The following is a 27,673-nucleotide window of genomic DNA, read 5'->3' on the forward strand; positions in this document are numbered from 1 at the left end:
AGAACAGCTGGAAACGTATAAGGAAAGATTTAAGCAGAAAGATTATCCATCCGAGATCCTAGAAAAAGCCCTCATCAGAACAAAGGGCCTCAAGAGGGAAGATTTACTTGTCTACAAAACGAAGGACACAAATAAAGAATCCACAGCATTTGTAACTACAGATGTGTCCACTATTACCTTTCTGAAAACAGTGCAATGGCAGTAAATTTGGCATGACATATATTCCTTGTGGTTTTGTGCCGTCATATTGTGCCATATCAATTCGTGACAATTCATAGTTTCACCACTGGGTGGCCAGTGCATCACGCAACATAGCTTTGCACTTACATTGCTGTTAAAAAGACACTGTAATCAGTATGGCCAGCTTTAGAATCAAATTGCTAATTGTGTAGGTGTGAAAATCTCAGTGTGAGAGGCCTTTGAAGTAGACTCCTTGGGGGGTACAGATTTTATCCTGGCTGGGGGGTGTTACTATCAGTGACGTGCGGTGGGCACGTCCCTGATTACTATACAGTATGTTGCTCAAAGCACAGAGGTGAATGAAGTCTAAAGTGAAATTAAATAATAAGTTAATAAAAACCTTAGTGCTATAGAGTAAGAGAACATATTATAAGATTTTGCAATGATAAAATATTTCCAAATAAAGGGCCTCATTACAAGTTGATCGCACGAAGCTGCTTTTTTCAGCCCGTGCGACCAACTAATCTCCGCCTATGGGGGTTGTTTTTTACCAATAGCACGGCTGCGATGCAGGCCTGCTATGGTAAAAAATGTTGTGCAGTTTCTAAGTAGGTCTGGACTTAGGGGGTCATTACGACCCAATTGTAGTGCGTAGTCGCACGCACGTCGCCGGGCAATGACGCTGGGACCGAAAAATGCGATCGCAGCACAGATCGCACGAAGATTGACAGGCGGAGGGCGTTCCTGGACGTCAACTCACCGTTTGCAGCCGTTTTCGGGGAGTGGTAAGAAAAACACAGGCGTGGTGAGAGAAACGCAGGCGTGTCCAGGGCAGGTGTTTGACTTCAGAGCCAGGACCGAACAGGCTGAAAACGTTGCAGCAGGTAAGTCACCGGCACCCCTGCACTGAGGACACTGCCGGCACTGCCCACACTGCCGGCACCCCTGCACTAGGGATGCTGCCAGTACTCCTGCGCTGAGGACACCTCCTGCACTGCCGACACTGCCGGCACTTCTGCACCGAGGACACTTCCGACACTTCCGGCACTCCCACACTGCTGGCACCCCATAACTCCTACAATGAGGACACCTCCATCACTGCCGACACTGCCGGCACACCTGCACTGGGAATACTGTCAGCACTCCTAGACTAAAGACACCTCCCGCACTGCTGGCACCTCTGCACCGAGGACACTTCCGGCACTCCCACACCGCCAACACTGCCAGCACCCCTGAACTCCTGCACTGAGGACACCTCCCACACTGCCAACACTGCTGGAACCCCTGCACCGAGGAAACTTATGGCACTCCCAAAACTGCTGACACCCCTGAACTCCTGCAATAAGGACACCTCCAGTACTCCCACACTGCCAACACTGCCATAACCCCTGCACTGAGGACACTGCCGGCACTGCCGACACTCCTGCACTGGGTATACTGCCAGCATTCCTGCACTGAGGACACCTCCTGCACTGCCGACACCGCCGGCACCCCTGCAAAGTGCTTCGGCCAAATTCATATAGGAAAAAGGCATCATTTGGCAATGCACACCACCAGAGTAAGTACAGTTTTGCCCTGTAGACTGATGCTTCCTGTAAAGCATGAAATGCCAAATATTCAATTTTTTAATTCTCTCCCTTTATTGACTTTTCACAGATCATCGGACATGAATTCTATCGAGCTAGTGTCTTAAATGAAAAATTATATTCATTCTCAATGTAAGCCAAGGACAAAAGAGCAACTGATTGATGGCATCAATACATTTTGGAAAAACGTACTTACATTGGAGACCTGTAATAATTATGTAGACCAGCGATGGCCAACCTGTGGCTCTTGAGCCGCATGTGGCTTTTTCTTTATTCAAATGTGGCTCCCAACACTCTAAATCATGTGACCACTACAGATACAGAAACCACTGCACTCTAGCCAGACATGCAGCAGCACTACAGGGACTGAAAACTGAAGGAGCCAGATATTAGAGGTGAGACACCCACAAGCAAACAGAGGACACATTAGGGACTGCTGCAATGGCATGAGTTAATGGGGGGGCTGTAGTGATACATGAGGGTGGGCTAGAGTGACACATGGCAGAGCTGGCTGGTGAGACACAGGAGGGTCCTAGCAGGAGTGACGCGGGAGGGTGCTGGAAGTAGTGACACAAGGAAGAGCTGGCTGGAGTGACATAGGAGGGTGGTAGCAGGAGTGACACAAGGAAGAGCTGGCTGGAGTGACATAGGAGGGTGGTAGCAGGAGTGACACATGGAAGAGCTGGCTGGAGTGACATAGGAGGGTGGTAGCAGGAGTGACACATGGAAGAGCTGGCTGGAATGACATAGGGTGGTAGCAGGAGTGACACATGGAAGAGCTGGCTGGAGTGACATAGGAGAGTGGTGGCTGGAGTGACACATGGAAGAGCTGGCTGGAGTGACATAGGCGGGTGCTAGCAGGAGTAACACATGGGGGAGCTGGCTGGAGTGACATAGGAGGGTGCTAGCAGGAGTGACACATGGGGGAGCTGGCTGGAGTGACATAGGAGGGTGCTAGCAGGAGTAACACATGGGGGAGCTGGCTGGAATGACATAGGAGGGTGCTAGCAGGAGTGACACAAGGAAGAGCTGGCTGGAGTGACATAGGAGGGTGGTAGCAGGAGTGACACATGGAAGAGCTGGCTGGAGTGACATAGGAGAGTGGTAGCAGGAGTGACACATGGAAGAGCTGGCTGGAATGACATAGGGTGGTAGCAGGAGTGACACATGGAAGAGCTGGCTGGAGTGACATAGGAGAGTGGTGGCTGGAGTAACACATGGAAGAGCTGGCTGGAGAGACATAGGAGGGTGCTAGCAGGAGTGACACATGGGGGAGCTGGCTGGAGTGACATAGGAGGGTGCTAGCAGGAGTGACACATGGGGGAGCTGGCTGGAGTGACACATGGGGTAGCTGAAGTTTATTATGTGAAAGTGTCTTTTTCAATGGATTTTGCTTAAATTTTTTTTATTTTATGTCCTTCTGGCTTTTTCAATGTATTTTATACCAGGAGTGTGGTCTAGCAGGCATAAGGCCACATTCCATTTTTGCATGTACGCCATCGGCTCGATGTCGGCTCTATGACGTACCCAACAAGGTTTTTTGGCTCTTTGTCACTGACTGGTTGGCCACCCCTGATGTAGACCATTTATTTTCTGTGCTGCCAGTGATTATAGAAAGAAATGGACAAGCCAGCTGCATGTAATTGGAATGGGTCATATTGTCGACAAAAAGAAGGTCAACAGTCATTAGGTCGACCAATATTGGTCGACATGCCATATGTCGACACATCAAAAAAGACAGTACACAAATGTATAATGCATAAAATTTGCATAAAGGGCCCTTTACCTATCGTACTCTTGCTTTCTGCAAATGCTTGAAATATCAAAATTAGACTACCTGCTTAAATTAATTAGTTTGTTATCTGTAACATGTCCTTCACCCTAGTATTACATTTGTTATGCAATCTTGAAAATTGTTTAAAAAAAGTAAAGTCACCTCTGCAACACTGTATAGTGTAATTGTGTATGGATTGTACAAAGCATCCAAGTGATTGCATTCATTTTTGTCTAACTTAAAATAATTCCAAATAAAGAGTATAAATATACTGTATCACTGCAAAGTCTTATAATATGTTCCGTTACTTTGTAGCAATATTAGGTTTTAATTAACTTATTCTTTAATGTCACTTTAGACTTCATTCACCTCTGTGCTCTGAGTAACAAATAACTCCAATTTTTGCATTAATAAACTGAGGCTCTGAATTGCTAAAAGTTCACTGTTCATTTGAAATTCCAGGACTGTAGCCCATCCCCCACCCAGAATACATGTTACTGTGCTGTATCTCTATCCCCCAAGGAATCTATTTCAAAGGCCTCTCACACTGAGATTTTCACACCTACACAATTAGGAATTGGACTCTAAAGCTGGCCATACTGTACATCAGAACGACCTGCATACGATCACACACACATAGTGATTTGAGCTGCTTTTTTAAGTGATTTGACTGAGCACAAATCGCTATGTGTGTATGGACTATAGCGATAGTGATGCGCGTCCCCGTATGCTTGAAAGATCTAGTCATCGCCCATGTTTTCTCTATTGCGAACATGGGCAGTGACAGATCGCTCAGCACCCATCGCTGGTGCAGCTCTGTGTGCTGAGTGATCTTGCTGAGCCCATGTGATAACCGATATCGCTGGGCTGAAAATCACTCAGCGCATACACACTGAGCGATTTTCCCCCTGCCCAGCGATGTCAGCGGGAGTGAATGGCTTTCCATAGCAGGACGCCTCCTCCTGAGGTTTCCTCAGTGGAGGAGTGCTGGCATTATCCCCAGTGCAGGACTGCCGGCAGTCTCGGCAGTGTGGGAGTACTGGAAGTGTCTTTAGTGCAGGAGTTCAGGGGTGTTGGCAGTGTGGGAGTGCCAGCAGTGTCCTCGGTGCAGGGGTGCCAGCAGTGTTGGCAGTGTGGGAGGTGTCCTCAGTGCAGGAGTTCAGGGGTGCTGGCAGTGTCGACAGTGCCGGCAGTGCCGGCGGTATCCTCGGTGCAGAGGTGCCGGCAGTGTTGACAGTGCGGGAGTACTGGAGGTGTCCTTAGTGCAGGAGTTCAGGGGTGCTGGCAGTGTCAGCAGTGCAGGACTACTGGAGGTGTCCTTAGTGCAGGAGTTCAGGGGTATCAGCAGTATGGGAGTGCCAGAAGTGTCCCCGGTGCAGGGATGCCAGCAGTGTTGGCAGTGTGGGAAGTATCCTCAGTGCAGGAGTTCAGGGGTGCTGGCAGTGTCGGCAGTGTGGGAGTGCCGAAAGTGTCCTCAGTGCAGGGGTGCCGGCAGTGCGAGAGGTGTCCTCAGTCTAGGAGTTCAGGGGTGCTGGCAGTGTCGGGAGTGTGGGAGTGCTGGCAGTATCCCAAGTGCAGGGGTGCCGGCAGTGTCAGCAGTGTGGCAGGTGTCCTCATTACAGGAGTTCAGGGGTGCAGGCAGTGTGGGAGTACCAGAAGTGTCCTCGGTACCACCAACCAAGTGCAAGGAGGACATCTCCCGCACTGCCGACACTCCTGCACTGTTGATACTGCCAGCACTCCTGCACTGATTACACCACCTGCACCTCTGCACCGAGGACACTACTGGCACTCCTACATGTATTGGAGATATATTAATACTTCACAATTAGCTGCCGCTGCTGATATTCCCGTGTGCCTGATGGATAAATTGCCCTGCGCATACGGATGTCCATGTTGCTGCCCACGGTACTATCGGTGGCTAGAGGTGGGAGGAGAAGCCACCAGCATCCGTGATTCTGCTGACTGGAAGTCGGACCCGGTCACATTCTCATTGCCAGGGGTTACATGTTCATTGCTAGGGGTTATATGTGCTTGTTGCCATAGGAGTTACATGCTTAGTGCCAGGGGGTTACATGCTCAGTGCCAGGGGGCAACATGCCCATTCCGGGTAGCGCTGGGTAATGGTCTAGTAATACCCTTAGCATCTGTCTCCTAGAAGGGCCATCTTCCATGCTGTCTGCATGGAATCTTCAGCTTCCAGTAGTAGGTAGAGCCCAAGCATCTACTGTGCCGGTGCTGCGCCCCCCCCCCCCCCCCCCAGGTCTCATGTTTCTTCACCCGCTTGTATGGCAGACAGAGCATCCAGTGACTTATTATGGAGCACAGCCCCAGCACTGGACTGATTTGTGGCAGACAGGTGCAGCTCCCACTTGTATGGCAGACAGAGCACCCGGTGACTTATTATGGCAGCACAGCCCAGGCACTGGACTGATTTGTGGCAGACAGGTGCAGCACCCACTTGTATGGCAGACAGAGCACCCAGTGACTTATTATGGCAACACAGCCTCTGCACTGGACCGATTTGTGGCAGGCAGACAGACGCAGCACCCACTTGTATGGCAGACACTGTCGATCTTCAGACCGGATCCCAGTGAAATATATGCGGTATTGAAATACCAAAAATTCTCTCTATACTCACACCTTAACCACCAAACAATTGCAAAAAATTACAAGTATCAATAGTGCCTTTTAATTAGTATCATAATTTCTATATCGAATCTCTGTGTGGAGTTTGTATGAACTCTTCATCAGCACATTATCAATCATAAGGGAAAAGATTTTTTTCAAACATATAGGCAACATTGAGCCAGGTACCTGTTGGAAGTTAGTATGAGAGATGTATTGGAGATATATTAATAATTCACAATTAGCTGCTGCAGCTGATATTCCCATGTGCATGATGGATAAATTGCCCTGCACATACGGCTCATGGGGGTCATTCTGACACGATCGCTGCTGCTGACCAGCCGCTGTGGGCCGGGTAGCGATGAGTAGCTCCCGGCCAGCACGCTAAAGCTGCGCTGGCCAGGAGCTACTCCTGAAGGACAAAAGCATTGCCGCTGTGCAATGCTTTTGCACTTCTGTGAGGGGAGGGGGGGCCGGAACTGGCCTGCAGGGTGGACTAGCCCTGTGCTGGGCGTCCCCCTGCATGTCTCTGTTCCTGATCGTAGCCCTGCAAAATTTTGCAGGGCTACGATCAACTCGGAATGACCCCCCCATAGCAGCAATTGTGTTAGCAGATGGGCAAAACCATGGTGGTCATTCAGACCTGATCGCACACTAGGTTTTTTCGCTGCACTGCGATCAGATCATAACTGCGCATGCGTGTGTACCACAATACGGAGGCGTGTTGTACGGGTACAAAGCGGATCGTTGCTTAGCAATGGATTTAATGAAGAATCCATTCGCACAGACGATCGCAAGGAGATTGACTGTAGGAAAGGCATTTGTGGATGTCAACTGACCGTTTTCTGGGAGTGTTTGTAAAAATGCAGGTGTGTCTATGCATTTACAGGGTGGGTGTCTGACGTAAATTCGGGGCGATCACTTTAGCCTGTTCGTGTCCGGAATTGACGTCAGACACCTGCCCTGCAAATGCTTGGACACACCTGCGTTTTTTCCAAACACTCCCAGAAAACGGTCAGTTGCCACCCACAAACGCCCTCTTCCTGTCAATCGCCTTGCGATCTGCTGTGCGAATCGATTCTTCGTTAAATCCATCGCTCAGCAACAATCCGCTTTGTACCCGTACGACGCGCATGCGCATTGCGGTGCATACGCATGCGCAGTTTTGACCTGATCGCACCGCAGCAAAAAAACCTAGCGTGCGATCAATTCGGAATAACTCCCATGGTTTTGCCCATTTGCAAATATAAATGCTGCTATGATCAGGTCTGAACTACTTCCTCTAGAATCTCTCTATCAGACTTTCTGCTTACTCAGTTTCTGAAAATGCCACCTGCTGTCTGAAAAGTGGTACTGCACTATATTTCAGACAGTTTACACATGGCCCGCCGTGTATATCTTGAGAGGAAATCTTATCTCGTGCCATGAACGGCAGGCCATGATACTTTTTTCAGAAAGGTAATAGTGGACACATCTGTACATACAACCGCCATGAGGACCTAATAAGGAAATCACTCAAATCACACTGGGGGATCCTTTTAATGGACCCGGTATTAAGAGAGATTCTCCCACCACGCCCAGAGATTATATACAAAAAATCAAAGAACTTGAAGGATCTGCTAGCCCCAAGTATGTTGAAGACTCCAACAGGGGACGCTTCGATGATGCCTAAATGTGTTGGATCTTATAAGTGCGGTCGTTGCAATGTCTGCAAGTACCTACATCCCAATCGGAGAAGCTTCAGCGACGTCGAGAACCAGAAGGAATACAAAATCAAAGACTTTATTAACTGTAATAACTCATCAGTGATCTACTTATTGGAATGCACATGTGGAAAAAAGTATGTGGGAAAGACAAAGAGACAACTCAAACTTAGGATACAAGAGCACGTACGCAACATTAAGAATAAAGTTGACAGCCACACCATTTCAAGACATTTCAGCGAGAGACACAACTCGAACCCGTAAGAACTAACCTTCAAGGCGATAGAACTGGTTAAACTTGGAGAGAGAGGAGGTGACTTGGCAATCAAGCTATCAGAACAAGAAATGTTCTGGATTTTCCAACTAAAAACCATGCATCCACTCGGCCTGAATGAGAATTATGAAATCACTCCATTTTTGTAAAGGTGTCATTGGAAATTATCTGCAAACATCCAGAATTTCTTCTGCACTCCTCATCATTTCACATGTATGTTAATAATATATAACACTGCACTAATAAAATCACGAATAAAATTATTTAATATCTCATGTGGGCATTTTTTGTTGCGTACGAAAGTAATACAGTCAAACCACACTGGAAAGGTCCAATCTCAACCGAACTTGGAAGCGAAGCAGTGTTGGGCCTGACTAGTACCAAAAGGGGCGACCCATTGGGAATATTAGGTACTGTACTGAAAGTAAAGGCAACTTCTTAATGTCCAATTGCGATAGATATCCACAGATCACATGATCACTTATTAGAGGTTATAAGCCTCATAAGTACATAGCAATACTTTGTCCCATAATATATGTATGGTCACAGCCAAATTATGCATGCTATATTAAGGCAACCGCACCATACTAATTAGTTCACAGTATTAAAATTAAGGCAACAACACTTTAAGAAGTAAATCACTATTTCCTAACTCACCGGCACCTCTTAACAATGGTTGACATAGCACTGAGTCACCACCATCGCATAGTATTATATGTAAAAATCATGAATCACAAGCTCGCTTGTATGGATATTTCCCCCACCACCACCTACATATAATTGTATATGTATGTATACTTTCATATATATACATATATATAGGCATGTTTGTTTCTCTATATATACAATTTATTATATATCTCTCTATTCACTTATCTGATTATAATATATATGATATAGATGTACTGAATGTGTGTAGTAACGATCGCAAACACAGATATATGATTTTCATAACTAACATCTGTCCTAAAAACGCTGTAATATATACACTCTTTAAACATATATTTATTTATTTATTTATGTACTTCTGGCGACCACGTCCAGGCAACATATGCAAAAAAACATCATGAGAGAACGTCACCATGACAACAGGGTGAAGCTGAGATTCCGGGACACGTGATGCGGCTCACCCGTGCGTTCCACTATGTGCCAGTTCCGGGGTTGAGAGACCATGTGCCGCGAGCAACCAATCAGATGAAGACGGCTACGGCTCGTGAGGACGTCACCGCGGCGCTACACAAACGAAACCGGAAGCGGGGAACCATGAAAAGACGGCGCACATGCGCACTCGAACTTTCTAGATACCGGAAGTGTGGCGGAAGTACCGCACTTCTCCGTGTTCTTCCGTTCTGATGCTCAAACTCTGCTAACAATTAATTCACACTGTTTACCTTATGCCACACATAACAATGGCGGCCAGTAAGAAGTTTTAAACTTGTGCTCCAGCAAGGATAGGTTTTTCAATTAGCATAGACAGGAAGTGATGTCATCACTTAACTCCCAATTAAGGGGGTATATATAGGAGCTCTGTGATACCTTGTCACTTACCCCATGAAGAAGCCTTAGAGACGAAACGCGTTGGGCCTTCACCCAGAGACCTCCTGCTACATCAGTTAAGACTCATAATACTTTTTCCACATTTGAGTAGCGTATTTGCACAGACTATCTGCACTTTACTTGAGAATTGAATTCATGTCCATTCCTTTTTTTAAAAATAGTCATCTTTTAGAGAACTGTATTTTATATAAAGGATTTTCATTATTTCTATTTTTACTTGTTATACTTATTGGTACTGTATTTTTTACTACATTTTTATTGTTGTGAAATAAATAATTAAAAATTAAAAAAAACAAAAAACTTTTTTTAGACATATTTCTTATATATATTTCTATATATTTATATATCTGTTATACTCGGCCACATATAAACACCTAGGTCGCTTAGAACCCCTATCAGGTATTCCTATATATACATATATGCTTGCAAATAAGCATACATGTATATATGAAACTGCAAAATACCTATATGACCAGAACAGAACTCTATATAACTATTGATATAGTCCCATATCTATGATGCATGGGACTAAATGCTTACTATTCTAAACATGTATAGTCTAGTGCTTCATTTAAGCCATTTGGGTGGAGAGTATCTAACTTGAAGATCCATGAGGATTCTCCCATATATAACTTCTGAAATCTGCCCCCCCCCCCCCCTCTCTTAGTACTGATGACCTGTTCAATGCCTATGATGGTAAGTGAAGCTGGATCCGCATTATGAACTCTTGAAAAATGACGGGATACACTATGGTTCTGAAGTTTTTTAATGATGTTTAATCTGTATTCTCTAAATTTCGACTTTAAAGACCTCGTAGTCCTCCCAACATATTGTAGGGAGCATGAGCATTGCAATACATAAATACAATATTCTGAATCACAATTAATGAATTGTTTATTATAGTGTGTACTTCCATTCGCAGTGGAAGTAAAACACACCGCTCTATTCTTGGTGTATTTTACATGTCAGACAAATCTGTTCATTGCAACGAAAATTACCCATAGGTTTCTTTGGTAGCCAGGAAGAGTTGGTTTCAGAGTTTAGAGGCTTTAGATAACTTGGGGCTAGTAGTTCTTTCAGATTGGTATTCCTTCTAAATATAACTTTTGGTTTCTCTGTCAGACATTTATTTAGAATGGGATCATGTTTAATAAGTTCATAATTTGTTAATACAATCTTTTTTATAGAATTGGATTCATTATTAAATTTGGAGATTAATTTTACAGAGTCTTTTAAGGTTTTGTTACTAGACATAATGTTGGTCTCTTTGGCTTTAGCAATATGTTTTTCATTTAAATTCACTGATGACTCTGCAGGATTGATCAAGGGGTTAGCAAATTTCTGTGATTCTTCTAGAATATGAGGAGGATATCCTCTTTCGTGAAATTGTTTTAACATAATATTTACTTGGGATAAATATTCAAAAGTCCAAAAAACAGTTACAGTACGTCTTAAACCGGGCGTGGGGAACCTTTGGCCCTCCAGCTGTTGTTGAACTACACATACCAGCATGCCTTGCTACAGTTTTGCTGTTTGGCCATGCTAAAACTGTTGCAGGGCATGCTGGGATGTATAGTTCAACAACAGCTGGGGGGCCAAAGGTTCCCCATCCCTGTCTTAGACTAATGATCTGATTTTTAGGTATATTTGTTATCCAAGGTCTATTATGTTGTTTATATGCAAATAAAATGCACATTTTGAGCAAGAAAAACACTTGGAGCCAAGTTGGCCGGGACCCGGAGCTTCAAAGGGGTCTGTTTGGCATGACAACGGAACCCACAGTCTACGAGGACACATCTGTAATCCTTCATTATTTAGGACTGAGTACATAGTAAACAAATAGGACTTGCAATTGAGATAAAATAGTTTTGTTTGCAGTGGCCGCATCTGTATTCAGGCCACGCACCTATACATAATCTACATAAACCCATGAGAGAGTTATCTATAGCCTCCTAATATCCATTTACACTTTAATCTCATACTGGTGTACTGCCCTGGGGTGTCTGGCGCTTGCCGGTTTGAGGGGTGTTGTGCCCCGGACATAGACTTAATGTTAGGGACCCCCAGTACTCATCGATGCCTTGTAGTTGGCCTGTGGGCTTCCCATACCTTTGTAAATGTATGCAACTGAGATCTTTTAAATTTCTACCACCATGCAGTTATGAAATCCTGTGGCTGATATCATCCAGTGTGCTGGGGGATACCGATGTTTCTTGTTCAGAATAACTCCCCCCCCTTTAATGCACCTTGATGACATTACTAATTGGTTAAGAACAGTTATCAAACTTCTTGTTGCCACGCAAGTGTTGTTATTCCAAAACACCAATTCAGGAGACTTGTGATAGTCAACATTTCAGGTGACCTTCAGATAGTGTTGGACCCTTTTACAAAACTCTGGTACTGTACCTGGGGACATGACATTATAAATAGGTGCATCTGGAGAGCCACATCTATCCCAATTGGTAACAGTGGATTGCCTGGTTAAAAGTTGATATCAAGTGTTTAATCATATCAATATTTTACAATAAAAGAGTGCTCAAAGTCAGGGCCGCGATCTTTGTACTAAGCCCGATCGTTCTTTCTTTACTCCATAACAGAAAATTACCAAGCATATTAATATTAAGTATTTGATATTTTATTTATCTTTTATTGTGAGAATTACTATTTACATCTTAACCAGGGAAACATTGTAGTTGAACTGTGAACCTGTTAATCTGCAAATAAAAACAAGTCTTCATTAAGTTATACACTAATGGTCCTCAGAGTATTATACTTGTGGCAACAGGCTGTAATCTCCTATTGTCCCATCAACTAGGCATCTAACCATTGTAATGTCAAATAGATATTGTTGACATCAACAATTTTTGTGTTGTTGGAGAATTAACCATCTATAATAAAGCTAATCTTTCTTACATTTCATTCTCTGGAGTTCATTTTACATACAGTACATCAATATTGCTAAACACCCCAAATATTTTAAGCATCTCATGAGGAATAAGCAAAAGAGTAGAATTACAAAATCTGCACCTATTGGCTCACAATCAGCATAAACAGAGGCAGGGGTAGATTTACGAAAGCTTCCAAAAATAAAAAGTGGTGTAGCTGCATAAAGTAACCAATCAGATTTAATCTATCATTTCTCTATTGCATCATATAATCTGATTAGATACAATGGGCATGACCACTTCTTTTCATTGTTCGAAACATTAGTATATTTGCCCCACAACAGAGTCTAGAGAGAAGTACAAAAGAAATGTGCTCAATAACATGAAGGCAATTCATTCTTCTCAGAAGGTCCAGGATCTATATATTAGAGTAGAGCCGGACTGGTACTAAAAATAGGCCCTGTTATCAGGGCCAGATTAACAATAGGGCAGAAGGAGATACAGCTTCATGGTCCCAGTTAAAAATAGGCCCATCACCATGACAACATGATTATAATTAATTGGCCAGCTGGTCACATGGCTGCCATAAATCATAAGAATTAAAAGAATATTTCTCATTTCCTCACAAAGTAATGCCGTTTTTCTACATTTATATATTTTTGAAGACATCAGGGCTTATAGTGTAGGGAGTGTACATGCCCATATGTCACTGGCTCCACCCACACAGCATTAGCCACACCTCCTCAACTTCTCACGATAGGCCCTTGATAATTCTCAGCCCCAGGCCCATGTGGACCTTGATCCGGTCCTGTCTGGCATGTAGCGCACACAGGCCCACCTCAGCATCAGCATATGTTCACTGTAGAAATTATTTACGGCAGGGGGCTGAACACAGAGGAGGACACATCTGTGCACACCAAAATAAATGAAAAAGATAAATCAAGTTTAAAACATGATGAGGGGAAGGCATATACATTATGGTCAGAAGCATCTATTTGTATTCCCCCTCCAGCCTACAGCACAAACTATGCCTTTTAAAGCAATACACCCATTGAGTGGGAAAGTAGTTAGCTTCTCGATGGATGGGATCCCAGTGGTCCATAGACCACCGCCGCTCAGGATGCCAGTGTCACATTACCAACAGCCGGCATCCAAATCATCCTCACAGCGGGATGCGATGGCGTCCTGCCGCGGGTGGTTTGTGGTTAGGTTTAAGCAGGAGAAGGGGATTAGGGCTAGGGAGCAGGTAGGGAGGATTAGGCACATAGAACGGGAGGTTAGGGAGCAGGGACAGGAAGGTTAGGGTTAGGAACCGGGGAGGGAGGGTTAGGCACATAGAAGGGGAGGTTATGGTTAGGGAGCAGGGATGGGAAGGTTAGTTTTAGAGACCATGAGGGAGGGTTAGGGCTAGGCACATAGAAGGGGGGGTTAGGGAGCAGGGATGGGAAGGTTAGGGTTAGGGACCGGGGAGGGAGGGTTAGGGAGCTGGGACGGGAAGGTTAGGGTTAGAGTCCGGTGAGGGAGGGTTAGGGCTAGGCACATAGAAGGGGGGGTTAGGGTTAGGGAGGAGGGATGGGAAGGTTAGCGTTAGGGACATAGAAGGGGAGGTTAGAGTTAGGCATTAAGCTGGGAGGGTTCGGTTTAGGCACCCCCAGGGAGGCACCCAGGAGGGAGGGTTAGCGTAGGGAAAAAGTGAGGGTTAGGGGGCTGAATGGGGGCTACCAGGGTTATGATGGACAGGGTGCCGCTGTCTGTATACTGACTGCCGGCATCCTGTCCATATGCAAATCCTACTAAACCCATTGAGTGTGGACCCATTCCACAGGCAATAATGGCATTAGCTGATAAAAAGAACCCATGTGCACCCAGGAAAGACAGAGCAGATAAAAGACTATTACTATTTAATTTTAAAATGCAATTGTATGATACATATCAGACAGAAGAAAATGGTATTGTACAATTACATCACAATTCTCAATTCTTTGTTGTATGGCAATGAGAGACATGATAATGAAGGGACATATACTTATAATACTCCAACTCACACTTGTGACACAACGTATACTGATGGTTAAGTGAATTTACAGTAGTTTAACATCGCTAATACCCCTTTCACACCCCAATTGGCGGGTCACACTCAGGAGCCATACACAGGTGCTCTCGGGTGCAACACGCCTGAAACCCTTTAACACTGCTGTTCCCAGCCTGGCATACTGGCAGGTTTGTGACATCAGTGGTGACATGTGCAGAGGCAGCCCTTGGAGATCAGATGATCTCCAAGCCTCTCCTGTCCACACAGTGTGAACGGGAAATGAATCGCATTAACCCGGCAACCCGTTCACCACGCACAGTGACTCAGGTTGAAGCCGTATTCAACCCTGGTCGCTACCAGGGTTGAAATGCCGGGTCGCTCGACCTGGGATATTTCCCCTGGGCTATTTCAGACTGCATAGCAACCCGGGTTACTGCGCGCTCATGTGCAATAACCCATGTTACAAGCTGGCGGTCTGAAAGGAGTATTAGAGAGAAATGAGGACAATGAATTAGTTCCAAATGTAGGGGGTCATTCCGACCCGATCGCTGCTGTGCATTTTCGCACAGCAGCCGATCGGGTCAGAACTGATTTCTCCCCAGCCAGCTCTGTGGGTTGAACCAGGGAGAGAAAATATATAGACTGCAACCTCCCACAATCAAACGTGAGGATCTGTGGGGGGATGGGTATTTTTTATATATATGGGGGTTGGGGTATATATTAATATTATATAGGGTTTTTATATTAGTATTATCTTTAGGGGAGTGGGTTGGTAAATAGTATTGTGTGGGGTTGGGATTGTATCACCATCATGGGGTTGTGTACTATCTTGTATTATAGTATATTGAAGTTATTTGGGGATAGTGATGTTTTGTGGGATTTTTTATCTACACGCACAGGTGTATTCAGCAAGGAGGAGTCAGTGTGCCGTCTTCATCCGGGCCCCCATCTCTCTAGCTGGCGGTACAAGTAATACCCTTTTCAGACCGCCTGAGGTGACTCGAACATGGGAGCCTGATGTGGAGCTGCCAGTGTGCAACCTGCCTCAGGCCCCTTGCCACCGCTGTCTGCAACCCGGCATATTGCTGGGTTGGTGACATCGGTGGTGACGTGGCGAGGGCGGCGCTTGGAGATTGCATGATCTCCAAGCGCTGCCCGTACACACACAGAGAACAGGAAATGGGTCGCATCAACCCAGCTCCCGTTCACACGGCACAGTGAGCTGGGTTGAACATGAGTTCAACCTTGCTCACTACCAGGGTTAAAATACCAGTTCGCTGAAACCAGTATTTCAACCATTGCACCTGAACACGGGTTATGCATCTCATGTGCCAATAACCCATTTTCATAGGTGGCGGTCTGAAAGGGGTATGAATAGACTCTGGTGTTGTCCTAGAGTCTACTCACCAGCTTTTCGCAAAAGTCACTTGTGTGGGTTTTTAAGGGAGTATGGGTGGTAGGCTAACATGTAGCCTAGGGTGCAGTGCTACCATGCACCAGTCCTGCTCCCAGCCACGGCCCTTTGCAGGTGGAGCTAGGAAGTGCTGGAGGAAGAGCAGCCCCACCACAGGGAGCAGGAAGAAGAGCGGAGACCTCGAGGAGACGCATTTCAACAAATTGGGGTAAAAAATGTTTAAAAACACAAAACAACACCCAAATTGTTTTTTTATTGTCAACCTTTTGACCCTGTCGACCTTATAACCCTGTCGACCTTTTGACTGTGTTGACCTTTTGATTGTCAAACTTATGACTCTATCTATCTTTTTACTGTCGACCTTTTACTGTCGACCTAATGACTGTCTATCTTTTTAATGTCTATCTTCTGTATCAGAACCGTTACAGCTTATGGACCATTTTATGCTTTAAGCAAAGCAGCTGCATATGTAGTAATATTTAATAATAAGAATTTACTTACCGATAATTCTATTTCTCGTAGTCCGTAGTGGATGCTGGGGACTCCGTAAGGACCATGGGGAATAGCGGCTCCGCAGGAGACTGGGCACAAAAGTAAAGCTTTAGGACTACCTGGTGTGCACTGGCTCCTCCCCCTATGACCCTCCTCCAAGCCTCAGTTAGGATACTGTGCCCGGACGAGCGTACACAATAAGGAAGGATTTTGAATCCCGGGTAAGACTCATACCAGCCACACCAATCACACCGTACAACCTGTGATCTGAACCCAGTTAACAGCATGATAACAGAGGAGCCTCTAGAAAAGATGGCTCACTACAGCAATAACCCGATTTTTGGTAACAATAACTATGTACAAGTATTGCAGACAATCCGCACTTGGGATGGGCGCCCAGCATCCACTACGGACTACGAGAAATAGAATTATCGGTAAGCAAATTCTTATTTTCTCTGAAGTCCTAGTGGATGCTGGGGACTCCGTAAGGACCATGGGGATTATACCAAAGCTCCCAAACGGGCGGGAGAGTGCGAATGACTCTGCAGCACCAAATGAGAGAACTCCAGGTCCTCCTCAGCCAGGGTATCAAATTTGTAGAATTTTACAAACGTATTTGCTCCTGACCAAGTAGCTGCTCGGCAAAGTTGTAAAGCCGAGACCCCTCGGGCAGCCGCCCAAGATGAGCCCACCTTCCTTGTGGAATGGGCATTGACAGATTTTGGCTGTGGCAGGCCTGCCACAGAATGTGCAAGCTGAATTGTACTACAAATCCAACGAGCAATAGTCTGCTTAGAAGCAGGAGCAGGTTATACACAAAAAGAAAAGGTCGCACAAGTCGTTTCTATTTCTTCTAACTAACCACCTTAGATATTTATAATTTTATCCATGTGAATTATCTTCACCGGGGGGTGCTACCACAGGCAAAATAGGGTAATATGTATACAAAAGAGAAAAAAACAAAGTTGCCTTTTTGTGATGCACACTACTAATAATAAAAATTAACTTTTAATTTGTATCAATAAAACCATTGCGAAGTAATAGATCAATACAAATGCTTCTCTTACACATAGACTGAGTGGCAGCTTATCCTGCTATATACGATCTATAACAGCTACACTGAAAATAAAGAGTAATAAATAACATACAAATAACCTTAAATAATCACACAATATGCCAACAAAGGCAACAGAGAATAAGATATAAACTGCTAGTATTTGTACATTTGCTTATCAACACGGAATAAGATACGAGTCACTGCTGGAGATCATATAACGTCTACTAATAAATACGGAGAGACGTATAGATATTTGCATACTATACAAGCATACAGAACCTGCAGTCTGGCGGACGCCCTGTGCGCAGGAAGTCATATATTTTAAAATACTCTTTCTATCCTTTCATCTCTTTATATTTTACCCTATACTTCGCAATGGTTTTATTGATACAAATTAAAAGTTAACTTTTATTATTAGTAGTGTGCATCACAAAAAGGCAACTTTGTTTTTTTCTCTTTTGTATACATAGAAGCAGGAGCACCCAGCTTGTTGGGTGCATACAGAATAAACAGCGAGTCAGATTTTCTGACTCCAGCCGTCCTGGAAACATATATTTTCAGGGCCCTGACAACGTCTAGCAACTTGGAGTCCTCCAAGTCCCTAGTAGCCGCAGGCACCACAATAGGTTTGTTCAGGTGAAACGCTGAAACCACCTTAGGGAGAAACTGAGGACGAGTCCTCAATTCCGCCCTGTCCGAATGGAAAATCAGATAAGGGCTTTTACAGGATAAAGCCGCCAATTCTGACACGCGCCTGGCCCAGGCCAGGGCCAACAGCATGACCACTTTCCATGTGAGATATTTTAACTCCACAGATTTAAGTGGTTCAAACCAATGTGACTTTTGGAACCCAAAAACTACATTGAGATCCCAAGGTGCCACTGGAGGCACAAAAGGAGGCTGTATATGCAGTACCCCTTTTACAAACGTCTGAACTTCAGGGACTGAAGCTAGTTCTTTTTGGAAGAAAATTGACAGGGCCGAAATTTGAACCTTAATGGACCCCAATTTCAGGCCCATAGACACTCCTGTTTGCAGGAAATGTAGGAATCGACCCAGTTAAATTTCCTCCGTCGGGCCTTACTGGCCTCGCACCACGCAACATATTTTCGCCAAATGCGGTGATAATGTTTTGCGGTTACATCCTTCCTGGCTTTGATCAGGATAGGGATGACTTCATCCGGAATGCCTTTTTCCTTCAGGATCCGGCGTTCAACCGCCATGCCGTCAAACGCAGCCGCGGTAAGTCTTGGAACAGACAGGGTCCTTGCTGGAGCAGGTCCCTTCTTAGAGGTAGAGGCCACGGATCCTCCATGAGCATCTCTTGAAGTTCCGGTTACAAAGTCCTCCTTGGCCAATCCGGAGCCACGAATATAGTGCTTACTCCTCTCCATCTTATAATTCTCAGTACCTTGGGTATGAGAGGCAGAGGAGGGAACACATACACTGACTGGTACACCCACGGTGTTACCAGAGCGTCTACAGCTATTGCCTGAGGGTCCCTTGTCCCTTGACCTGAATTTACTTACCAATAATTCTATTTCTCGTAGTCCGTAGTGGATGCTGGGCGCCCATCCAAAGTGCGGATTGTCTGCAATACTGGTACATAGTTATTGTTACCAAAAATCGGGTTATTGCTGTAGTGAGCCATCTTTTCTGGAGGCTCCTCTGTTATCATGCTGTTAACTGGGTTTAGATCACAAGTTATACGGTGTGATTGGTGTGGCTGGTATGAGTCTTACCCGGGATTCAAAATCCTTCCTTATTGTGTACGCTCGTCCGGGCACAGTATCCTAACTGAGGCTTGGAGGAGGGTCATAGGGGGAGGAGCCAGTGCACACCAGGTAGTCCTAAAGCTTTACTTTTGTGCCCAGTCTCCTGCGGAGCCGCTATTCCCCATGGCCCTTACGGAGTCCCCAGCATCCACTAGGACGTCAGAGAAATGTAAAATTTCACTGTAAGAATAAACATTTGATTTTTTATACGTTTAATGAAAATGTTCATATAACATCACTGTTCTGTGCAAAATTATTTTATTTACCAAACCGAATTGTTTAAGGTCCGTACACACTTAACGATTTAATGAGCGACGTCGCTCATTCTCCCCCTCCTTGAGCGACGTCGCTCGTTTTATCGTTAAGTGTGTATGCCGCCAGCGACGAACGATGCGCGGCCCCGCGGGTCGGCAACAATCGTCGCTGTCGGTAGGGCGTGCATGAAGGATGTGGACTGTCGTCCACGACCTTCATGCAGGGCTGGCGGGGGCGTGACGTCACTGAGTGATTTGAGCGGTCATATCGCTCAGTGTGTACAGTCGGCCGCCCGGCCCGGGAGGGTGAAACATTAGACGATGTCGCTCACAGAGCGACATTGTTTAATGTGTATGGGCCTTTAGACTTTGGTCAAAATATTTTGCTGCCTTTGCAGCTGATGCAGGGAGGGGGGTAGGCGGCAGCAGCCTGTGACTGAGGCTGGAGGTAGGCGTGAAATGCATTGCTTGTACGTGTGAGTGCATGGTGTCAGGTGCTGTGCGTGTATATGTGTGTGTGTCAGGTGCTGCCTGTTTATGTGTGTGTCAGGTCCTGTGTGTGTGTGTGTGTGTGTGTGTCAGGTGCTGCGTGTATATATGAGTGTGTCTGATGGTGCATGTGTATGCGTCAGTTGCCGCACGTGTGTGTGCGTCAGGTGTTGCGGGTGTATATGTGTGTGAGTATCAGGTGCTCCGCGTGTGTACAAGTGTATGTCTGGTGCTGTGCATGAATACGTAAGTCTGTGTCAGGTACTGCGCGTGTACATGAGTGTGCGTCAGGTGCTGCGCGTGTACATGAGTGTGCATTAGGTGCTGCGCGTGCACATGAGTGTGTGTCAGGTGCTGCGTGTGTACATGAGTGTGCGTCAGGTGCTGCGCGTGCACATGAGTGTGCGTCAGGTGCTGCGTGTGTACATGAGTGTGCATTAGGTGCTGCGCGTGTACATGAGTGTGCGTCAGGTGCTGCGCGTGTACATGAGTGTGCGTCAGGTGCTGCGCGTGTACATGAGTGTGTAAGGTGCTGCGTGTGTATATTAGTGTGTCTGATGGTGTGCGTGTATATGTATGTGTCAGGTGCTGCGTGTATATGTATGTGTCAGGTGCTGCGTGTGTATGTATGTATGTGTCAGGTGCTGCATGTTTATTTTATTGTGTCTGATGCTATGTGTGTGTGTGTGTGTGTGTGTGTCAGGTGTCGCACGTGTATATGTGTGTGTGTCAGGTGTTGCACGTGTATGTGTGTGTCAGGTGCCGTTCCCCTTCTTCCCATCCCAGCTCTCTCTGTAGAATACAGCTCTGCACCCAGAGAGAGGGAAAGACCAAGGGGCTGATCACTGCACTGCTCACTTTTTGGTCATGAGTTCGGCCTCCTGTTTCTTCCAGTGCTGTGTTCCTGCAGCCCAGCCCTCCCTGTTGTGCCAGAGAATCAGCCCTTCCTTCCCCAGCCAGAGAGAGAGCCCGAGGCAGAGACACTCTTCCCGTAGCTGGCCTACCCCCAGTACTTCAGCACTGGCCATACGGCAGTCAACAAAGGAGATCAGCAGGGGGTTCTGGCAGCATCAGCTATGGCCACAGCTTGATCGGGGAGGCCTGCAGTGTCTGAGGTGGGCAGCGCATCCTCCGCCGCGGTCACCTTCCCCTGCCGGAGAGAAAGCCAGAGACATACCCTTCCCGCAGCTGGGCTACCCCTAGTACCTCAGTGCTGGCCAGGCAGAAGTCTATGGAGGGGACCGGCAGGGGTTTCGGGCCGCAGCAGCAGCGGCCGCAGCCCGATCAGGGAGGCCTGCAGGGTCAGAGCCGGGCAGAACTTCCACCAACACTGTCACCTCTGTGCTGGGCATGTACACCAGTCCGTACGGACGGAGGTGTCCACAACAGGCAGCAGTATAATGAGTCAGACAAACTCATTACATGCTGCCCACTGCTGCGCCGTGTGCCCTCGATGGAGGAAGCCTAGATGCGGTCCCCAGCGGCAGCGAGGGAGAAGGGTGATCACATCACCCTTCAACCCGGCACCTCACAATCAGCTGGGGATCTGCAGTAGCTTCATCTCTCTCTTCCTCTCCCTCTCTGACAGCACAGCAGCCCCTCTGGGTCCTATGTAGGTCTGCCCCCCTGCTCATAGTTCACTCGGCCTCTCCTGATTAAAAAGAAAATAAGAGCATGACCTGCTGCTCAGATGCGAGGAGGGGACGGGCGGTAGGTCCTCTGTGAGTGCACTACACAGTCAAAATTAACTCGGACTCCTCACAACAGTGTAGACTTCGGGCGACATCAGACGCCAATTTGGGTGTGCTTGCCGCACTACCTGCCCATCAAGCCCAAAGTGGTGCCATGGTGCCAGCCCCGCCCACTATACGGATTCCATTTTGTATTAGGAATCCTATAACAGCATTGCGACATCCCTCCCTATGACGCTGCCATCCATACACCCGCACACTGCCGCTCTCATACATCCGTACACCGCCACTCTCATACATCCGCACACTGCCGCTCTCACACAACCGTACACTGCCGCTCTCATACATCCATACACTGCCGCTCTCATACATCCGTACAACCCCGCTCTCATACATCCGCACACTGCCGCTCTCATACATCCGCACACTGCCGCTCTCATACATCCGCACACTGCCGCTCTCATACATCCGCACACTGCCGCTCTCATACATCCGCACACTGCCGCTCTCATACATCCGCACACTGCCGCTCTCATACATCCGCACACTGCCGCTCTCATACATCCGCACACTGCCGCTCTCATACATCCGCACACCGCCGCACTCATACATTCACACACCGCCGCACTCATACATCCACACACCGACGCAGTTATACAGCCGTACACTGCCGCTCTCATACATCCGCACACTGCCGCACTCATACAGCCGCACACTGCCGCTCTCATACATCCGCACACTGCTGCACTCATACAGCCGCACACTGCCGCTCTCATACATCCGCACACTGCTGCACTCATACAGCCGCACTCTTACAGCCGCACTCTTACAGCCGCACACTGCCGCTCTCATACATCCACACACTGACGCTCTCATACATCCGTACAACCCCGCTCTCATACATCCATCCAATCCCGCTCTCAAACATCCGCTCACTGCCCCTCTCATACATCCGCACACTGCCGCTCTCATACATCTGCACACTGCCGCTCTCATACAGCCGCACACTGCCACTCTCATACATCCGCACACTGCCGCTCTCATACATCCGCACACCACCGCAGTCATACATCCACACACCAACGCAGTCATACAGCCGTACACTGCCGCTCTCATACAGCCGTACACTGCCGCTCTCATACAGCCGCACACTGCCGCTCTCATACAGCCGCACTCTTACAGCCGCACTCTTACAGCCGCACTCTTACAGCCGCACACTGCCGCACTCTTACAGCCGCCCACTGCCGCACTCTTACAGCCGCACACTTCCGCACTCTTACAGCCGCACACTGCCGCACTCTTACAGCCGCACACTGCCGCACTCTTACAGCCGCACACTGCCGCACTCTTACAGCCGCACACTGCCGCACTTTTACAGCCGCACACTGCCGCACTCTTACAACCGCACTCTTAAAGCCGCACACTGCCGCACTCTTACAGCCGCACACTGCTGCACTCTTACAGCTGCACACTTCCGCTCTCAAACATCCACACACCGCCGCACGCATACAGCCGCACACCATCGCACTCATACATCCACACACCGACGCACTCATACATCCACACACCGCCGCACTCATACATCCACACACCGCCACACTCATGCATCCACACACCGACGCAGTTATACATCCGCAAACTGCCGCTCTCATACATCCGCACACTGCCGCTCTCATACATCCGCACACTGCCGCTCTCATACATCCGCACACTGCCGCTCTCATACATCCGTACAACCCAGCTCTCATACATCCGCACACTGCCGCTCTCATACATCCGCACACTGCCGCTCTCATACATCCGTACAACCCAGCTCTCATACATCCGCACACTGCCGCTCTCATACATCCATACAACCCAGCTCTCATACATCCGCACACTGCCGCTCTCATACATCCGCACACTGCCGCTCTCATACATCCGCACACCGCCGCACTCATACATTCACACACCGCCGCACTCATACATTCACACACCGACGCAGTTATACAGCCGTACACTGCCGCTCTCATACATCCGCACACTGCCGCACTCATACAGCCGCACACTGCCGCTCTCATACATCCGCACACTGCTGCACTCATACAGCCGCACACTGCCGCTCTCATACATCCGCACACTGCTGCACTCATACAGCCGCACTCTTACAGCCGCACTCTTACAGCCGCACACTGCCGCTCTCATACATCCACACACTGCCGCTCTCATACATCCGTACAACCCCGCTCTCATACATCCATCCAATCCCGCTCTCAAACATCCGCTCACTGCCCCTCTCATACATCCGCACACTGCCGCTCTCATACATCCGCACACTGCCGCTCTCATACATCCGCACACTGCCGCTCTCATACATCCGCACACCACCGCAGTCATACATCCACACACCAACGCAGTCATACAGCCGTACACTGCCGCTCTCATACAGCCGTACACTGCCGCTCTCATACAGCCGCACACTGCCGCTCTCATACAGCCGCACTCTTACAGCCGCACTCTTACAGCCGCACACTGCCGCACTCTTACAGCCGCCCACTGCCGCACTCTTACAGCCGCACACTTCCGCACTCTTACAGCCGCACACTGCCGCACTCTTACAGCCGCACACTGCCGCACTCTTACAGCCACACACTGCCGCACTCTTACAGCCGCACACTGCCGCACTTTTACAGCCGCACACTGCCGCACTCTTACAACCGCACTCTTACAGCCGCACACTGCCGCACTCTTACAGCCGCACACTGCTGCACTCTTACAGCCGCACACTTCCGCTCTCAAACATCCACACACCGCCGCACGCATACAGCCGCACACCATCGCACTCATACATCCACACACCGACGCACTCATACATCCACACACCGCCGCACTCATACATCCACACACCGCCACACTCATACATCCACACACCGATGCAGTTATACATCCGCACACTGCCGCTCTCATACATCCGCACACTGCCGCTCTCATACATCCGCACACTGCCGCTCTCATACATCCGCACACTGCCGCTCTCATACATCAGTACACTGCCGCTCTCATACATAAGTACACTGCTGCTCTCATACATCCGCACACTGCCGCTCTCATACTTCGGCACACTAACGCTCACATCTATACATACATAGCCTCCATACATCTACACATCCAATCCCCGCGCAAGGGAACACTGAAATCACTATCACTTTTCCCTGGGGCGTGACCACAGCCAGCCACTACCCCGGCCACCTTCTTGTGACACCAAAATGCATCTTACCTATCATCAGGGTGGTGCTGCTGCTGGGGGCAGGTTGCTGCCTCAGTCTCCTGGTTGGTGCTGCGATTGGAGGGGGTACTGCTTCCCTGTGCTGCCACTGTCTCCCGGATCATCGTGCCGCTGGCTGAATTGCAGCTTGACGCTACTGCTGCCGGGAGTAACAGCTTCCTGACTGTTGTTGCTGGTGGCTGCCTACTGCTCATTGCCGCCGGAACACTGACCGGCTCTGCAGTGATGCTGGCGGAGTAGTGGCTGTGGGGTGGGGGGTGCCTGCTCCCTTCACTCGAGCATGCCGCAGTGTAAAAAAATAAATAATAAATAGAGAGCAGAGTCTGTATTGATCACAATGATTACACGGGGCACAGCATAAGGACACCTTGCTGTGAAGGGCTCTGCCCACACAGATTGCTGCACTCTCTCTGTCAGCCGCTGCCCTCTCGTTCTCTGGGCGGCCAGTTTCAGTGTGAGGTAGGAGAGGAAGAGAACACACAGGAGAGCAGCCCTGATATATAACAGAGGTAGAAGTTCTATAGGCAGCAGAGACGGAGACCAGCCAGCCAGTCTCCCAGTGCCCTGATCACTACACGCCGCCAGCACAGCATTACAGGAGGGTCCTATAGTGCTGCCCTGAGCTAACAGGTGTGTGTACCAAGTGTACCCCGTACAGTGTGCTGCGCCCTGGTGTCTCTGAGAGGGGTGAGGTCACCGTGCCGCTTTAGTATATGGCTTTTCCTTAGTACTGTACGTTACAGCCCTGCACTAGTAGTGGCAACTCTGCCCTATGTAAACATGTGAGGTTATTTTCCTATTTACAGAATAACTGGGGAGAAGGCGGCCATATTGCGGCTCTCAAGTGAAGGCACTCTAATACACCCCCTGCTGGCGGCCACTGCGCAGGCGCAACAAATTGAAATGCCCTATCTCTATATTGGGGCATATTTCTCTTAATTAAAAAAAACCTGTAACTTTCTGAAAAACCACAACCCCAAAAGGCACGTCACTGGGACATACTCTATCTAATAAAACAAACCCCAAGTCTTATTTTTAGATATATATATATATATATGCACACACACTCATGTATATACATGCATATACATGTATACACAAATACACGTATGTACATGTTTATGCATGTATAATACACTGATAGAGTACATTATATTTATGAATTAATTGCTTCCCGATTCTGCAGCAGCATCATCAGCACCACCAGTGTTACTCACAGTCACTTCACACTGACTGCTGCACAACACATCACTTAATTTCCGGGCCGCCCGCGACCTGGTGAAGAGACATGGGAGATGAAGGACCAGCAGTGCCACGTTGAGCGGAAGTATTGTGAATTAGTTACCCACACACTCCTTGTGACACCTGCTCCCCGTCTGCCCTCCCACCTGCCGTCCGGAACCCGCACTGACAAGTAAGTCTCAGCAAAATGTGTCTGCCGGCGGCTCCCAGTCCCCCCTAGAGGAGCACTGCCAGTGGTGTGGCGGAGGCGGCACACTAGGACTGAGAGACCGCAGCGGGAGGAAAGCACAGGTGGGCGGGAGGAGAGCATGGGTGGACATCACCACGTCACATTGCAAGGTGACGCCAGTCCCCCCAGGGAGGCCGCCGACGAATGCACTCAGCATAGTATTAGCAGCAGGCAGAGGGGCGGCTGGCGCAGTGGTGGTGGGAGGTATGGAAATGAGCTGCAGGCTAGGCTCCACCGATCACACACTCAGCGATCACTGTGATACAGCAAGCGTGGCGTGCAGCGGTGCTGGACATTAGGGAGTGCCTGTGCGCACCAGGCACCCCCTGTACGCACGCCTATGCGCTACCACCCCCATATGCCACACTACATCACTATGCTATAGCCCTCCCATATGCTGCACTTCATAATTACACTATACCCCCCATACAACATACTACATCACCACACTACACTACTCACAATAAAATTAAAACATCCCAGTTCCTCATTCTTAATGAGCTCACGTGAGTTCTCTCCCCAACGGAGCTCCAGACCAAGTAACAATGAAGACATCAGCAGCGTGTAGGGGGCAGGCCTGGTCCACTTGTCAGGAGAGACCAGTCATTGGAGGGTAATAAGGGGGCGGGGCCTAGTCCTACAGACGGGAGAGAGCAAGGTACAGGAGTAGAAGGGGACGGCTGATGTGACGAAGGGGGCGGGGCATATTCTTACAGGCTTTCAAAATTCTACTTTTTTAAATTTGACATTTGACAAATTCGACTTTTCTGCAATGGTACAAATGCGGCAATTCGAAAAAAGTATATTCAATTGAAGTTTGTAAATTCGACAACAGTGCTTTTAAACAGTAAATTCGTCATTTTCAATCCGCCACACTTTGCAGGCGGAATCTAATAAATAAAAGTAGTTTTTTTTTGGTAATACCATATCTATATTAGAAGGGATTAGGTACTTGGTTTGTCTTTTTTGGAGGCACAAGTATTATTTATATATTTTTTAAAAGATTTTTTTTTTATTTTTTAAATGGAATGTGAAAAACCCGGAAAAAAAATTGCGTGGGGTCCCCCCTCCAAAGCATAACCAGCCTCGGGCTCTTCGAGCCGGCCCTGGTTCTAAAAATCCGGGGGGGAAACGGACAGGGGATCC

General features: G+C 47.7%; 1 pseudogene; it reads left to right on the plus strand.

The window, feature by feature from the left end:
* Positions 1-8,448: 8,448 nt before the first annotated feature.
* Positions 8,449-8,567, plus strand: LOC134946598 (5S ribosomal RNA; annotated as a pseudogene).
* The last annotated feature ends 19,106 nt before the right edge of the window (positions 8,568-27,673 follow it).

The sequence above is a fragment of the Pseudophryne corroboree genome, chromosome 1 (genome assembly GCF_028390025.1).
Source record: "Pseudophryne corroboree isolate aPseCor3 chromosome 1, aPseCor3.hap2, whole genome shotgun sequence".
In the NCBI taxonomy this organism is placed as follows: Eukaryota; Metazoa; Chordata; class Amphibia; order Anura; family Myobatrachidae; genus Pseudophryne; species Pseudophryne corroboree.